The sequence below is a fragment of the Trachemys scripta genome, chromosome 17 (assembly GCF_013100865.1).
Source record: "Trachemys scripta elegans isolate TJP31775 chromosome 17, CAS_Tse_1.0, whole genome shotgun sequence".
NCBI classification, from domain to species: domain Eukaryota; kingdom Metazoa; phylum Chordata; order Testudines; family Emydidae; genus Trachemys; species Trachemys scripta.
The window spans coordinates 1,131,378-1,145,252 of NC_048314.1; the positions used below are offsets into that span (position 1 = coordinate 1,131,378).

Sequence of the window (13,875 nt, forward strand, 5' to 3'; positions counted from 1 at the left end):
TTCTTTGGTGGAAGGCACCCAGATGCTACGGTGACGGGCATCCTATGAAACCTCCAGTTCGATAGCTAGAGGGGCAGCGGTTGCTGTCAGTGACCCAGGGAAGCCCTGCCTTTTTTGCAGTTTGTGGGGTAGATCAGGATAACCTGCGGCTCTGGCTCTCTGTAACTCTGCAGGGATGGTGCTGCCCAGTGATGCTAATCGGCTCTGGGGGTTTGGCAGGACCCCCTACTGCAGAGCTGAGGTTCCTGCGGGAGGATCGCTGTAGTCAGTGCGTCCCAAGAGAGCACCGGTCCGCGGTTGAGACAGGAGGGTTGGGTGTACGAACTGCTCTCCGGTTCACGTCTCGGCCGGAGACTCGTCCCCTCCCTCATCGTTCCTCTCCCTGAGTGACTCGTCGTGTCTGATTCGTGAGGGTTCGCGGACGCGGTGCGCTGCTCCAGCACGGGAGGCCCGCTCTTGCTGGTAAGGCTGTGCTGGTGTATGAGCCAGGTTGAGCTCTCGGTTATGTCACCTTGAGCAAACAGGGATCCTTCCCATTTCCTGCTAGGCTTGTGCCAACCTCTACGGACCTGCCAGGTTGTCTCTGGGCACCTCTGACTCTTCTCCTCTCTCGCTTGCTATGTTCTCTGCCCTTTGGCTCGATCGCCCACTTCGCTACGACAGAGATGACCGAGCCGTGACTGGTGGGCGCCCTCACAGCAGCCCGATGTACTTGGTATTTCCTGGTGCTCTATAGACTGCCTGTTTGTAATGGCAGCCTGGGAGCTGAGGATGCGGGGGAAGGGGAGGGCAAAGCCGGCTGGTGCAGCAATGAAAGGGTTAACAAAAACTTGGCTCCCTTTGGCACATACATTTTTGTGGCATACCCCTGTCCCGGACACCTGTCCTTTCTGTGGCGTGAGGGAGACCCTGGCTCACGTTTACTTAGTGTGCCAGGTTGCAGCCACTACACCGGCTCCTCACCGACATTGTTACGTTTTTGGTTACACTTTTCCCCTCACCTTCTCATTTATGCACTCCCTATCCGTGGCCCCACAAAGTCACGGGACCTCCTGGTCCACTTCCTCTTGGCCCTGGCTAAACAGGCCATCTATAAAACCAGGGAGAGGAGGTTGGCCGATGGAGGTTCCTGTGACTGTGGGGCCTGTTTCCGATCCTCTGTCCGTTCACGTATCCGGGCAGAGTTCCTCTGGGCGGCATCCACTGGCTCCCTTGACGCCTTTGAGGAGCAGTGGGCGCTGTCCGGGGTTCTCTGCTCGGTATCCCCGAGGTTCCCTTCTTTTGACCCTGTGACCGCACTCCTGTCCCTGTTTTTACATTAGTTGTCCCCCGTAATTATTTGAGTTTCAGGCCCTGTGGATCCTCCCCTTAGGCTGGGGGGGGGGACCCTTTAGCAGTTCCTGAAGCCCAATAGTACACTCCCCAATATGCCAACCTCTTCATGATTCACCCTGAGGAAGAATGAACCATGAAACCAATGATGTACCTCAGGTATACATCAATGATATTTTCATCCTCTGGACACACAACCTAAACTCTGTCACAGAATTCCACCACAAAATTATTGACTTTGCAATCTAAAACAAACCGGGGGAGGTGGGGGACTTGCAGGGGGACGATGGCTGCCATGCAAGGCTCTCAAACACACTGTTCCTGGTGGCAAATGTATCCTGTTAAGAGGACATCTCGGAAATTGTATTTTCATTTTGTGCCTGCCGTAGTTTCTGTGATGTGTCCCTGGAAGCAGCAGGCAAACATTGACCTTTATTTCCCCCCGCCCTGTCTGTTGACTTTTTGCATCCGGCAGCACTCTGGCCAGTACTTTCCAAAGGGCTCAGTGCACAGAATCCCGTTTTTCAAAGAACTGTGGGCATTGGGGCATCCCTCCTAGGCACCAAGAGAAGGGGCTAGGCTGGCTCTGAGTGTGCACTAAGCACCTGAAAATCTAGCCCTGAGCAATCTTGAAAATGCCCACGGTCCGAGGCATGTCGATTTGTCACGGTTTCTGTGAAGTAGTTGGTCTGTCAGTGTCTCCCTTGCTGAAAAGTCCCTTCTGAACATAAAGGGGAGCAGAAAACCCTTTATCTGGCTAGTTTGTGGGACAGGAACGCAAGAGCGAAAGAATGGGGAGAAACTGTTTGAAGGCAGCTCTGCTGGAAACGGGAACTTCTGAAAATGTGTCAATTAAAAAAAAAAATTGCGTCTGTGCCTTTTAAATACCTAATCACGTTGCAAGATCAAAATACTTTGCAGCCTCTGTGACGAAGTGGGAATTAATTCTGTAATATGTTTGAGTCCTGTTTTGTGCCTCGGTTTCCCCGATGTGCTGCCTTGTTCCCCGGTGAGTGGAAAGGGACATTTTGCTCTCTGGGCAGGCTGAGACACGTAGGTGTGGGTGCGCCTAGCTGTCTGGGCCTTAGTCTCCATGTCCAGGGAGCAACTGAGAAGACAACAGCAAATCCAATTGCCAGGACATTGGCACCTCGCAACCCATGGCCAAGACGGATGTGGATTTCCCTGCCTCTGTCTAAGGAAACTGAACAACAATCCCTGAACTTGAGATCAAAGCCCTGGGGGGTTATGAGGTGTGGGGTGGAAGAAGCCGGACTCTCACATGGAGTCTGACCACAGAGGTCAGATGGCGAGAGAGACAGAGCTTGAACCAAGGGGTTTGCTACAGCTTGGCTGTGCTCTGGACTGACCAGCATGGACAATGCTTTAACCTTCAATTCTCTGGACTCCCCTAAGAACTTCCCACGCTGCGTTCCAGTTAACGAATAAACCCGGCTGTGCTGACAATGCTGGGCGAGGTGCATCAATCCCCAAAGAGTGGACGAGTCTCCATCGGGTCCTGTCTCCGTTGGACTTGCTGAACGGGGCTCATGGTGGGAAGCAGGGGTGCCGCAGGCCCAGAGGTCCAGTTTAAGGAGGCGGTGAAGCTGAGTGGCATCACCTGAGGCACGTTGTGCCTATGCTAAGAAGACCCTCGAAGAAGAATGAGGCCCCTAGGGGATCTGGCACAATGAAGGGGGTTCCTCCTGGAGACCCTTCCAAAACTGGGGCCATCGCACCAATCCTGGAGATCGGTGACAGCCTCCAACCAGTTCAAGTCAGAAAACTTATTCCTGAAGGTGGCTGGAAGTGGGACTCTTCCAGTTTGCAAGGTCCCTTCCCATCGGCAATAAGTCCCTTCCTGAGCAGTGCACGGGGGGGTTGGTATCTTGTCTCAGAGGATGGGGCTAGTAGAATTGACGTGCTTCAAGTTGGGTCAAACTAATCAACTTTGTGTGAGCCCGCCCACTGGCTGACAGGCGCACTGCTGGGTTACTCGGAAAATGCTTCCGGTAACGGAGCCAGGGCCGGCTCTAACTTTTTTGCCGCCCCAGGCAAAAAAAAAGAGCGCCGCCCCGCCGTAACACCACCCCACCCCCAGCGACGTGACACCAAAACCCCCGAGTGCCGCGCCGTGCCGCCGAAACCCCCGTCCCGCCCCCGAGCGCCGCGCTGGGCCGCCCAAACCCCCGAGTGCTGTGCCAACCCTCGCCCCCCCCCCACAGCACCGTGCCGCTGAAGCCCTCGTCCCTCCTAGCGCCGCGCCAGCCCCCGCTCCCCCCCAGTGCCACGCCGCTGAAACAAAAACAAACAAACAAAAAACCTCGAGCACTGCCCCACCGAACCAAAAAAACAAAAAACTCCAAGCGCCCCCCCGCCACCCCAAGATTGGCTGCCCCTTCCAAGGTGTCGCCCCAAGCACGTGCTTGGTCAGCTGGTGCCTGGAGCCGGCCCTGAACGGAGCATCCTGCCTGGACGGGCTCAGTTAGTGAATTCCTGACCAGTGGACCAGGACTGGTCCACAGGAAGTTCCTTTTGATAGCAGGGTAAGTGGCGGTGGCGTTTGGAGGTGTCAAAATGTTTTTGATGGAACAGCTTTCTGTCCTGAATTGCAGTTTTGGGAAAACCTAAAGATTTTGTGGGAATTCATCCGTTTCTTTCAAAACTTGCATCAGAAAAATGTCTCCATCAGATAAAAATGTATCACTTTGAGAAAAAGAATCAAATCAATCAAGTTAAATGTTTTACTTAAAATGGCTTAACCTAGTTTCATATTCCGTATATATAAAATACGGACTTAGTAAGATTTCATTTTGATAGCGTCCAAACAGAATACGAAATCTGACTCAAAATGGTTTGGCGTTCTTGAGCTGTAGGAAATGTGGCAATCTTGGCTTTTGGTTCCAAATTGGAATGAAAACGAATTTCGAGATGTAGGAATTTCCCGGGGAATCGAAACTCCGTTTCCCAACTGCTCTGTCCCCTGGCAAGGGTGGGGGAGAGCTCCTATGTGGTCACTTAGAGGCTAGCGACAACAGTAGCAATGAAGATGGCTGGGGCGGGAGGAGCTGCCGGGGCGTGTCACTGGACTTCCTGGTCTGCTCTGTGCAGCAAATCGGGTGTTTCATTCTGCTTCGCTACAGCCAGGGGACTCAGGACACCTGGGTTCTATTTCCGGCTCTGCCACTGACCTCCTGTGGGAAATTCACGCCCCCCTCTCTATGCCTTGGTGTCCCCTTCCAGCCTGTGTCTTGTCTAGGGGCAGACACCCCTGTCGCTCTCTGTACAGCACCTATCACCGTGGGGCCTCTTGGTGTGAATCCTAACACTGGAGCCAGTGGGACTGGAGGCCTTGGCTTCAGAGTGGCAGGATTGGGCCCTAAAAGCAGTTCTGCTGCCAGTAGCTATTTGGTCACGAAGGCAGGTGGACGTAACTCCATTTCTCCCCCCCCCCCCCCCCAACAGTGAGACTTGGGGTCAGAGCATAAGCCCATGCGGCAGAGAAGCTCACCCGCCAGCTGAGGTGCCTCTCCTGTGTACACAGCGGGTCCGTTTGATCTGTGAGTGGTCTGGTAATTCCTTTCCAACGAGGTCAGCGGGGCGGGTACAGCAGACGAGTGGCTCTCCAGCTCCGGCCTGACCCTGCATTCAGGGCAGTCTGGGACGTCACAGAGCGACTGGAGCCGAAAGTGAGTGGAACGAGGCTGGGAATCCAACATCCCATCTGATGTCAATTCCCTTTTCAAGGCAGCATTATTGCTGGGCCAGCCTGGAACGAGGGTGGGCTGATTATTATTCGTTAGTGCTGAAGTAGCCTTGAGGGGCTACAGTTGAGGATCAGGGCCCCACTGAGCTGGGTGTTGTCCGAACAAGAAGGAAGACAGACCCTAGCTTAGAAAATTCCCTCTCTAGGTACAAAATAGTGTCAGCCATTTGTGACTGACCCATGGCAGGAGCAGCCCGAAGCCTTGGGGACCCTTGCGTGAGGTCACAGTAACAACACGTGACACGCGTGTCTCCCTTTCGGAGGGCGGTGAGAACTCCTTCGACCTGGCGCACACCCTGGGAGGAAGGGATTGGGGGGTAGGATGGGGGAAACTGAGGCACAGAGGGGCAGCAGCTTGCTTCAGGCCACAGTGCAGAGTTGTGGTGAGGGTCAGGAGTCCTGTGCTTGTTCTGCTCTAGGTCTGGCCCGTCTGAAGCGCTGAGGGTGACAGCTGCTTAGCCCTCCCGGCGCTCTCTGTAATGCCCCATCTCTCTCGGAGCGCGCAGGATGTGATTCCTTCCCCCTGTCAAGTGGGGACTGGCTTTGAAGCGCCTCTGGCGGGTGCAACTCTTCCTGCGCCCTGAGATGCGCTCACTCTTGCTGTTGGCCACCTGACTGGGCGATGATGTCCCTCTATTGTTTGCCCCCCACCCCAGCAGTCGGGGAACTGGACCGTAGGTGCTGGAACTAGGGGGGCTGGGGAGCTGCCGCACCCCCTGGCTGAAGTGTTTCCATCACATACAGGGTTTCCAGTTTGGTTCAATGGCTGTCAGCCCCCCCCGCCCCACTGTACAAAAGGTTCCAGCGCCCCTGGAATGGCCCTAGGGTTGCTGCGGGCAGCAGTTCAGGTGCCTGTCAGTCTGGCCTCTCCAAGCCTGCTCTGGTGCAGGGCTGCTCCGGGGCTGCGCTGAAGTGCCAGCGTGTTTAGATTTCCAGGGAAATGCTCCTTTCAAGATGGCGCAGGGGGCACTGGGGCCTCCAGACCCTTAGCAGGGACCTGGGAGTTTCCTCCTGCTTCCCTTCAATCCAGGCCCTGTGACACCTCCGTCAGCCTCCCAGCAAAGGCAGACTGAGTGAGACTCCCTCGGCCCTGGCCCTTTCCTGCCCAGAGTAGTGGGGAGCGGCGCGCTGGCTCCTGGCTGAGTGCCGGAGCTGGGCCTGGCCATGCTGGCTGGGCTACAGAGCAGTTCTTTGCTCCATCCCCAGAGCACTGCTGGGCTTGACTAGCTCATTGGCTAGGGAAGGGAGTTGGGGGGAGGGGATTATTAATGCATTGCATTACAGTAGCACTGAGGCGTCGTGGCCAAGGCCCGCACAGTGCTAGGCGCTGCACCGACATGGACCAGGGGTCCTTGATCTTGGTCAGTAAATATTGATTTTCACACAGTTGAAATCCTTAAGTTCTGAGATGGAATCCGAGGCCCAGAGGGGGCAAGTGACTTGCTCAAGGTCACCCAGCAAGTCAGTGGCAGAGGCTGGGAATGGAACCCAGGAGTCCTGCTCTAAGCACAAGGCCTCTGGCCTGTAAGGGAATGAGTCCCACTCCCACCACAGTGTCACATAACTGGAAGGCCACCCCTCGTCTCCCCTTCTCTCCTCCTTCCAGGGTTTCTCTTCTCCCCCTGCCCCCATCAGGGAGCATATGTTTTTCCCGTTCCCCTGGCTTCCAGGATTGACACATGCCGTCTCCAAGTGCCCACGGCCTGCATCCCTCTGCTCTTTCCAGGGGCAGCATTTCCAGTTTAGCGGGTGTGGTGGCCTGGCTTGCTGGGGTGGAGGGGTGGGCGGGCAGTCAGGCCCTGGGAGGAGGCAGCAGGGGACTGGGCACCCAGGCGGCATGAGTTGGAACTAGTTGGATGGGAGCAGCTGGGTGGGAGAGGAGCGGGCTGATTCCACGCTAACCCCCAGGGGCAGTCGCACAGTTCAAGGGGGTGTAGGGACAGGCTGTGAGCGGGCGATAGAGCTGCCGTGGGATTTGGGTAATGGAATGTACCAGAGCCGGCTCTCCCCAGTCCCTGCTGGCGGCATGAACCTGGGGCTTTATTTCAGCAGGCCACAGCAAAGAGTATTTAATGGGGCCTCCCTTCCCATGCTGCCATCCCCGGACATCTCCCCTGCTGAGTTGCAGCTGCTTCGGCCCAGCGGGTGATTAAAGTCAAACACAAAGCCCCTAAGCTGGCTGAGGGCTCGGGGTTTAAAGGGGGAGCTGCTGAGTTCCCGAGCCTCATCCTCTGGGGGCATCAGAACCGAGCATTGTGTCTCGCCTCCTCCCCCTCCAGCCTGTAGCAAATCAGTCAGGGCCAGGCTGCTGGGTAATGGAAGTGATGGAGGCAAACAGCTGCACCTGGGCAAGGCTGTGGGATTTGCTGGGATGTATGTTGCAGCGGTCGTGCGGCGTGTTTCTTTTTAGTGCTGTCGCTGCATGTTAAGCCAGGAGAGTCCACGCGGTACAATGGTCACGCGTGGCGCCCAGCCTGCAGGCGCCTAACTCTCGGTGCAGTCCCGCGTGTGCGTGCAGCTGGGAGGGGAGCGCAGCCTGCAGCCAAGGTGTCCAGAACGTGACCCTTTCAGCTCCCCAGCGTGGGGAGGAGTATAGTCTGGACAGTGGGGCCTCTTCCTCTTGCTGTCTGCCGCGGGGATGAGGCCCGCATTTTCTGCGGGCTGCCCAGGAACAGGCCAGTGGGGTGTGAAGACCGCTGCCCCTCGTGCCTGCAAGCTTGGCCTCCTCGTTTCCGTGTCCGACTGTCTTGTGGCTTATTAGATTGTCGGCACGTTGGGGGCAGGGATTCTCTGCTCTGGCTGTACAGCGCCTAACACAATAGGGTCCTGGTCCAGGACAGAGGCTACCAGGTGCTATTGCAATACAAACGACGGAGAATGCTAATCTGTCCCCAGCCCCCCATCTCTGGAAGGTGGTGGGTGTCTGGTAAGGCGGGAAGAGAAGAGGGGGGAGAGATGGGTTGATCTTCGTGCTGTTCAGCTTCTAAGTAACCTCCCCTTAAAAAAAATGGAAGGACCCTCTCCATCTTCCCCAAACCTTATTCTCATGTATTGTGGTAGGGCCCAGTTGTGTTAGGCTAGCAGAGAGACAGTTCCCACCCCAGAGAGCTGGCGATCTCAGTAGGGTGACAGTCAGCGGGTGGCCGGGGAGCACAAGGGACCCGTGAGGCCTGGCTGGAGTGTAAGAAGCAGTGATCATAAACCTTCCCACCAGGTCCCAGCTCCTCCCCTCTGTGCAACAAGCACCACAGCTCACCCCCCAGGCCGGCGGGTGCTGCGAGGAACGGCAATGGGCAGTGGGAAGTGGAAGCCGCCAGCCCTTTCCCAAATGTGTTTGCCATGGTGAGTGTGCAGTGGTGCCGACCCCTGCGATGTTATGGCAAATCTCCAGCTATTTGGTGGGGTTTTTTTGTCTTAAAACCCCAGCTGCTGGAGTCATGTGAATATGGACAAAAATTTTAAATTGATTTCTAGCCCTTATGGTTGTGAACAAAAGCTGGAAAATGGGGCTTCTAAGGGCTCAAAATCCAGCAGGTGAAGAAATAGAATCTGCCATGTGGGTTTTAAGCCACGCTTCTGATTTTGGGGAGCAGACGATCGATTTCGGAATGTTTTGGGGCGACCATGCTCAGTATCCCTGAGGCATGTGGAGGATGGTGGCGCAGGGGTCTCCAGACAGCCGGGGGTTACGGAGCAGCCGAGTACAGCAATGAAAGGACAAAGGGCAGCACTGCCCTTCGTGCTCCGTAGGCATGGCAGGGCCTGCTTGCACCCAGCTCCCTGTTGGGTTCCTCGCAGAACTGCGGCAGCCAACGCTGCTGGGATGTAAAGGGGGCGTGGCGGTGGGAAGTGAGTGTAAGTGGCGGAGCATGTAACTTGTGGGTTTGCAAACTGAATAACTTATGCAGGGAGATGTAGCCGGAGAAGCAGTCCCATCCCCCACCCACACTACCCTGTGCCCAACTCCCCTAGGGCAATAGTCCCCCAGGTTAGGGGGCTGCATCTCCTACTGGCTTGGATGGGAGTTGTGCCTGTTTGATGCCCGGGTCCTCGCAGAACAGCAAATGGGTGTCAGGGCACTCTGATTGAGCGGCAGCTCAGAGAACATCAAGTTCAGTGACACTTGGAATTACAAATAATGATTAGTAGAAGACTCATGGTTTGGTAGCACCTCGGAGCTCCAGTCCTTCCCAGGACCCGATTGTGTTAGGTGCTGTACAAACACAGAACAAGGAGATTGACCCTCCAGCCAAGGCTTCAGGGCACGATGGCAAAGCAGCTCCTAGGGGGATGGGAGAGTGTAAGCAAATCTAGACGGGCTGTTAGCTGGCACCTAGGCAGGTGCGAAGGTGCCATAGAACCACTGGGTTATGTCAAGAGGGGGTGGGGTGGGTGGATAAACCTGCAGCCTCTGTATGTTGCTTTCCTGACAGCCTCCATGATCTAAACCCAAAGGGTTTGGGGCGGTAGAGCAAAGACTGGTGCTAACCTGGCTTCCTGGGGCTTGCCGCGCTCACCCCCCGTTGCCGAGGTGCTAATACGAGGGATGACTTCATGGCGATGAGGTTTTCTGCAGTAATTTGAGAATCTAATCCACAGCCCCCCAGAGCTGGGTTGTGGGTCACTGCCCTGCAGGTGGGTGTGTGGGGTGCTAGCAGACACCGGGTCTGGCCACCAGCAGGGTGTAGACAGGAATCTAAAGATGGGAGCATTTGATGCAAATTCTTGTGTTGGCTGGTTTCCATTGACTTACTCATGACTTTAACACCCTCCCCCATCATTTGGGTTCTCCAGGCGTAGCCTGCTCGTGGCACCTTTCCTGGGGGCAGAGGCGGTGGAAGGCGGGTCTCCTGGTCCGAAATGCGGGTTGACAGGTCTTCTTGGACACAGGCTGTGGTCAGCTGGGGGCCTGGGCGAGCCTGGTGACTGGTCCCCTGCCTTGTCACTCCTCCCAAAGGTTACACCCACTGCACCCATTGGGAGACAGGTTACATCCACCAGCATCCCAGGCCTGGCAGTTGGGGGAGTGGCTGGGACAGGAGCAGCTGTGGGTTGAGTTGGTGGCTCCAGGGCACTCTAGGGTTTCATGGAGGATGGAAACTGCGAGCGAATGCCAGCGTCTCATTCCTCTTGTGCTGGCCTTGCTCTTGTTGTGCCTGGCTCGGCGCTGCTGGTCCCCGGGGCCGCTCTGCACCAAATGTAACCTGGGGCCGTGTCGCTCCCTTAATCGTGAGCGTGCTCGACTGTTGGCAGTGCCCTGCTGTGCTGCGAAGGGTGCTCAGGTATCCTGTGCAAGCCCCGGGATCCTTCACCCGGAAGAGCGGCTCTGTTAAACTCTGCCGCTCGCAGCTGGGCAGAGGGGCAAATGAGTTCATCTCATGTTGGTGCATGGGCCAGGGTCCTCCGGGGGGGTGTCCTCACTGGCTCTTAGGTTAGGGCACGATTCAAAGCCCATGTCAATGGGCGCATTTCTGTTCATTGCTATCAGTGGGCACTGCCTCCGGCCCTAGTCCGCAGAGAGCCAGTGAGGTGCAGCGGCTAGAACATTGGACTGGGGCTCGGGAGGTCTGGCTTCTATTCCCAGCTCTGCCACTGGCCCGCCTGAATGAGTCCCTTCGCTGTGCTGTAGCTCAGTTTCCCTGTCTGTAGAGTGGGGAGAGTGAGACTGTGCCGCTTTGTAAAGTGCGTGGAGATCTAGGGATGAAAAGCTTGAACAGCAGCTAGGGGTGGGTGGTTGGTTGTGCTTGAGTGTGCATATCCTCCGTAAGTCCAACGCTGGCTCCCTTCGGGGCGGGAAGATGCGTGCTTTGGGAGGGGGTGGTGAACCAGTTGCCTGTAGCCTGTACTGAAAGGAATAATGGGATCCCCCCCTAGTGTTACCGCATCTCACCCCAAGTGCCCCCTGCCCTGCCCTGGGTTTGGGTTCGCTGCTCGTCCCTGCTGTAATAGTGAGTCACTTCCTTGGGCTACTTTAAAGAGGTGGCTTTTCCAGCCCAGCATCTGGCCCCACCCCTGCTACAGGGCATCTGCCGCCTTTTATTCCCTCCCATAGAAGTGGGCATGTGGCCGTAGTGTGACGAGTGTGTTGGTTCTCAAATTGGAGGGCGCTGCTTCGTTTGCTTTTGATGGACTTGGGGGATCATGGCCCTGCCAGTCCCCATGGTTAGCCCTGCTCTGTGTGTAACTCAGCCCAGCAGGGGGACACTGGGAGTTAATGCGCTGCCCTTTCGCCTCTTCAGCACTGTCTGGGGGTGTCGGGTGAAATCCTCGGGTGAGCCCCAGGCTCGTCCGGAGAGGTCTGAGAGCTGCAGTGTTTGGTTGACCTCTCCTCCAGCATGCGCCCCCGTGCACCGTGTGTCCCTCGAGGGCCCCTGTACCAGTGTGCCGTGCCAGCCCTCTAACTAGTGTGTGCTCCGGGGCAGAGCTGTTCCGTGGGAACCGGGCACTGGTGTTTGGCTGAGATTTCTGCCTAAGGATTTGCCTGCGTGCCGTTTTGTGCCCACTCCTGTCCCAGGACTGGTGAGCTTATAATGGAAATTAGCCAGTTGTGCAAACAAAATACACAGACTCCATGTCACTGGTGTCTCCTCCAACAGGAAACTGACCTGCAAGGCCCTGAAACCTGCCATTGCGCAGCAGAAGGGTGCCTGTGTTTGTGACAGAGTCCTTTTATCTGCCCCCACCCCCCGTTCTCCCCAAGGGGGGGTCCGTATCCTTCTCGTTTAACATGTTTATTGTGTCCTCTGCTTGGGGCCCCTACTGCTGGGCGTGGAGCTGACGGGGAATCAGCGACAGCCCCTGCTCCAAAGAGCTCTCGCAGAGCCAGCCGCCTCCAGCTGTATTCTCGCCTGTGTCGCTAGGTGGGTTTGTTGCTTGGAAACCACTGTGAAAGGATAAGGCCAAGGCTGCTGCCTTGAGGGCAGGGGCCCCCACCTGGTGACAGGCGCCACTGCCCCTCCTAGCAGCCTGGCAGCTCCCGCATCACAGCCGGGCACCTGATTCCCAGTCGCCGCTTGCCTTGGCAACGCCGGTGCGGTTACCATGGCAATGCAGCAAGGTGAGGCCTCGCCTGTTTTTTGTGTGGTGGAAAGTGAAGGGCGGGCTGAGTGAGGGGGAAGCATCCAGCTTAGATCACCGCCCCCGGCACAGGGGTTCAGGGCCCCACCGGCCAGTGACTCTGCTGGCGCCGTGGGAACCCGGGGGAGGAGGGGAGAGTCCTGGACTCTGTTCTGAGCAGGGATTGTTCCGCACACCCAGCCCTGGCCCAGGGGTCCCCGGACTCTGATGCAGGGAAGCGGCTGGTCAGGGAAGCCGTGCTCCCTGCCTGGGGGTGCTCTGCCCGTCCCCCAGCGCGCTCTGAGTGACCCGAGAAGCTGCCAGCCCCGGGGGGGCATTGGGCCAGAACCATTGACTTTCCATAGAGGCTCCTTCCCTAGGACAACAGAAGGAAAAGCCCCAAGAAAGCATCTGGGCCACCTCCCTGGGCCAGTGCCGGGGCGAGCCTGGCTTCAGCTCCTCCTGGGGCTCTGACCAGTCGGGATCTCCCCGATTTGTTGCACCCTCAGGTGCCCGGCTCAGGTTGAGTTGCTTTCCGGACCTCCCGCCATGCGTCCGTGGCCCCCGTGCTGCAGGTTTGTGAGCAGGATGGAGGCTGCAGCCGTCCCCACTCCCCAGCAGGGGCTAGATAAGCCAGAGGGCTGTTCCTGCTATGACAGGCCCTGCGCGGAGGGGAGCAGCGGGAAGCCGATCTGTCAGCCGTGTGCGGCCTGAGGAAGCCCCCTGCACGAGGATTGATCCCCAGGAGGCTGGTTCAGCTGGGTTGTGGCCCCTTTACACCACGAGAGGCCAGAAATGAGGGTTGGGCAGAAGGTTAAAACAATCCTGAGGCAGATCCCACAATTCATGAGCGTTTTAAAATCTGTTGGGGTTTGTTTATTTATTTTTGCTCTGTCTCTTGCTGGCCGATGCCTCCTGCCCATCCCCCGTGCGTGGGGGACAATCCGTGTTGCCAGGGCTCGCTTGGCTAGTGAATAAGGGGATTTTTGGTCCCTGCTATAGGGTCTCTCACCCCACAGCTGCCCATCCCCTGCCCAGCAATTAATCCTGCCCCCACCCCTAAATCAGTCCTGTCCCTGCAACAGTTCTGACCTGCCCCTGCCTCACCACTGCTCCCCCTGCAGCTCCTGGGACTCTTCCCCCGGCACCGGGTGGTGCAAGGGACAGAAGAGTCGTCTGGCTGCTCACAGTGATGAGGAGGGGGCTCTTGTGACAGTAGGGGGGCTGCGGGTCGGGAGTGAGGGGCACCGGCAGAGCTGGGAGGGAGCTCAGGGCAGGGCTAGCAGGGGCTGCGGGTCGGGAGTGAGGGGCACTGGCAGAGCTGGGAGGGAGCTCAGGGCAGGGCTAGCAGGGGCTGCGGGTTGGGATTGAGGGGCACTGGCAGAGCTGTGTGGGGAGCCCAGGGCAGGGCTAGCAGGGGTTGCAGGTCGGGATTGAGGGGCACTGGCAGAGCTGTGTGGGGAGCCCAGGGCAGGGCTAGCAGGGGTTGCGGGTCGGGATTGAGGGGCACTGGCAGAGCTGGGGGGGAGCTCAGGGCTGGGCTAGCAGGGGCTGCGGGTCGGGATTGAGGGGCACCGGCAGAGCTGTGTGGGGAGCCCAGGGCAGGGCTAGCCGGGGTTGCGGGTCGGGAGTGAGGGGCACCGGCAGAGCTGGGGGGAGCCCAGGGCAGGGCTAGCAGGGGTTGCGGGTCGGGAGTGAGGGGCACGGGCAGAGCTGGGGGG

At 57.6% G+C, this 13,875-nt stretch overlaps 1 protein-coding gene and 1 pseudogene across 4 annotated transcripts in view; one reads left to right on the plus strand and one right to left on the minus strand.

Annotated features, from left to right (window-relative positions):
- The window catches only part of LOC117867167, a 658,956-nt pseudogene that overhangs the window by 268,569 nt on the left and 376,512 nt on the right, over nucleotides 1-13,875 (minus strand).
- ABCA2 (ATP binding cassette subfamily A member 2) overlaps nucleotides 1-13,875 on the plus strand; it is a 142,660-nt gene that overhangs the window by 8,303 nt on the left and 120,482 nt on the right. The gene's annotated exons all lie outside the window — the stretch shown is intronic.